The 3,286-nt window shown below is 41.6% G+C and overlaps 1 non-coding gene across 1 annotated transcript; it reads left to right on the top strand.

Moving 5' to 3' along the window:
• The first annotated feature begins 229 nt into the window (after positions 1-229).
• LOC141658221 (small nucleolar RNA R71) lies at positions 230-336 on the top strand. The gene has a single exon (XR_012549119.1). It is a non-coding gene; the product is annotated as a small nucleolar RNA R71 (small nucleolar RNA).
• Positions 337-3,286: the final 2,950 nt, after the last annotated feature.

The following is a 3,286-nucleotide window of genomic DNA, read 5'->3' as shown; positions in this document are numbered from 1 at the left end:
ATTAACCCTTTAACCTCAACATTGTTGGCCGACTCAACGGTTGACTTTCCCTTCCTCTTGTGCCTATCATTATTCCAATGAAAAGTTCGGTAAGCCATTTCCTCAATAAGTTCCTTGGCCGTTTTGTGGTCAATTTTGTCTAATGCCCCTTTCCCGAGCCGGAATCTAGGTTCATCTTCATTTCATTGCTCAACCCCTCATAAACGTTGTTGTCAACTCATCATCTCCAATCCCGTGATGAGGATACAACCTTTGGAGTCCCTTATACCTTTCCCATGCCTCGTAAAGGGTCTCATCATCTTGTTGAGTGAAGCCTTGAAGCTCACTCTTGATCCTTACGGTTCTTTGTGGTGGGAAGTATTTGTTTAGGAAGGCCTTGGAGACATCATCCCAAGTCCGAAGAGAATCGGGCTCACAACTCTTTAACCACTCCTTAGCACTCCCCCTCAAGGAATAAGGAAAGAGCCTAAGGCGGAGGGCATCCTCCGACACTCCATTTGCTTTAAACATGTCACAACTATCCAAGAATTCATTGAGATGTTCATTGGGGTTTTCGGTGGCTCCTCCTCCGAATTAGTTTCCTTGGACTAGTTGTAACAAGGTAGCCTTCACATCAAAGTTATTGGCTTGAATAGGTGGCTTGACAATACTTGGGTTCACCACCTTTTTCGGAGCCAAATTATCCCGCATAGGAACCGCGGCCATGATGTTAGATTCTTCAATTACTCCAAAAGGATTCTCGAACTCTTCAATAGTCTCTTGTTGATCACTTTCTTCTACCGGTTGTGTGTCTAGAAAACCCCTTCTTCTTAGAGAGTCAAGTCTTCTTGCCGTAGCCTCAATTTCAAGATCAATATGATATGTCGATTGACCTCTTCTTTGTCGCCTACTTATGCAAAAGACCTAAGCACTTGAAATAAAGGATTAGTAACAAGGGACCTAGTCTAAACTAGAATGAAAACGATTAATATCTAGCCAAACTCCCCAGCAACGGCGCCAAAAACTTGATGGTTATCAAATAATACCTCGCAAGTGCACGGTTGTCGTTGTACACTTTTGAGGGTCAATCCCACAAGGAGTTGGTAGACTACTAATCGTTCTAATCCTTGAGCTTAGCTAAGTCAAGCAATAAAAGGGTGATGGTAATAATCTAACAACTAAACTAGCAAGAAGAAAAGCAATTAAACAAGAGAAGTAAAAACAAGCAAAAGAGATTAAGTATTAATGAAATGATAGGAAAGCCTAGAACTCGGTTCTCCCACGACGATTCGTAATTTCACATAACAATTCCCTAGGCTAATCACAAGGGTAGAAAGACGAGGGGGAGATGGCTCTGATTCGCCTACTAACTCACTCTCGGGCTCATAATAGGACACTAGAACTACCCACCAACCCCCCTCTCGGTTTCGAAGGTGGGAATCCCTAACCTATTACCCGGCTACCCTAAGAACATGCATTTTCCCAAGGTGGCTTAGTAATGGCTAAGGTCATTAAGCCCTCATCATATTTCGGGTCATCCCACTCCTCCTCTCGGAGGTCGATTTCAAACACTAGCCTAGAGGTACCCTCCCTTGGTTCTCCCTTTCGTTCTCAACCTAGGTTAGTGATAAGACGAATTTTCGGGTATCCAATTTATAACCTAACCAACTCTAGTTGGTGGACAAGGGTTACAAAATCGACACTACCCAAAATTAATCCATAAACCATATCATTCCTCTAAACTACCCTCACCAATTTCCTCAACAATTAGCCTTTATGAGAATCAATTAGTGAAATTACTCATGTCGGGTCAAACCGAGTCCTAGTAGAAGACTACTCACTAATCATGGTTCTAAAGGCAAAAGAAACAATAAAGATGGATTCTTTAAGCATAATCATGGTGGAAGAGTAAATTCTACTACTAATCATGCAATAATCCAACACAAATTAGGAAGAAAGACAATTTAATCTAAGAATGGATGAGGATTAAACTAAAAGACACAAACTTTAACACAAGAAACTCAAATATTCAATCTCTGATACAAGAAAATCAAAGACTCAATCTTTGGGTGCAAACAACAATGGTGAACAAAGAAAAGATGAACAAGAGAGAGAAAAACATCAATCAAACAACAAAGAGTGGGGTTCTAACATAAACAACTAAACAAAACTTAAGAGAAGAGCAAATGTAAACAAATGAAATTAGGAAGAGAAATTATACCAACTCAATAGCAAAGAAAGGAACTTGGATTGATAATAAGAAAGGAGAAACCTTCAATCTTCTTACAACCCAATTTATAGCTCTAAATATGATATAATTATTGAAGAACTTGTTCTAATTAGGGAAAGATCAGCAATGTAATTAACAAAGTTTGAAACTTGGAAAAGGGAAATAAATTAGATCTAGGATTGTGTGTACAAATGGTTAAGGGAGGGGGTATTTATAGTCTTTCATTGGATTTAGAAAAGAAGAGAAAATAAAGCTCAAATCCGCAGCAGCTGTGTTCTACCGGTGGACCGGCTACCGGTCAGCCTACCGGTAGCGAGGTCATTCCAATTTGGAGTTGAAAATTTGGGAAAATTACTGGCATTTGTGTTCTGCCGGTGGACCGGCTGCCGGCCTACCGGTAAAAACGATCTTGATTTCCAAACCTTCGTGATTGTGTGTTTCTACAGGTTGGCACACTGGTCGTCACCTACGTAGAGTGAGGCCAATTGATTATTTCTTCTTCAATTCCAATTCAAAGTGTTCTGTTGTGTTCTGCCGGTGGACCGGCTGCCGGCCTGCCGGCAGAACACAGTCTTCAGCTCCCTTTCTTTTCTCTTGGCAATGTCAGTGGGGGTGTTCTCACGGTGGGAGATCGATCACGGTGTCTTGACAGAACACACTTCTCAGCCTTTTTCAACTCCTTTTCTTCTCAAGCTAACACGAGCTAGCTCCTTCACTCGGTCTTCATTCCATCTTGCCTTTACCAAGGCCAATTCCCTACAAAAGAGTACGGTGGGTCATAATATCGAGGTACGTGGAATAAAGGGCAAAACACGAGCGAGAGTGAGCTAAAAACGCGCTAAAGAAGGAAAAATGCATGAGAAACGGGAAGTGAAATGGCGTAAACTAACCACATATCAGTTGGCGGGACTCGGAGGACTTCGTGGTGGACTTAGCTGACACGGGGTAGAGGTCACCGTCACTATTACTCCTCAGAATCAGATTCCCATTCGCTAAATCCTTTACAGAAAAACCACGCGGGTCAAATTTGACGGAAACATTGTTTTCTTTGGTAAACTGTCGAACAGAAATAAGGTT

The sequence above is a fragment of the Silene latifolia genome, chromosome 5, assembly GCF_048544455.1.
Source record: "Silene latifolia isolate original U9 population chromosome 5, ASM4854445v1, whole genome shotgun sequence".
Lineage (NCBI taxonomy): Eukaryota > Viridiplantae > Streptophyta > Magnoliopsida > Caryophyllales > Caryophyllaceae > Silene > Silene latifolia.
Note: the sequence above shows the minus strand (reverse complement) of the source record. Positions and strands in the feature narration are given on the sequence as shown.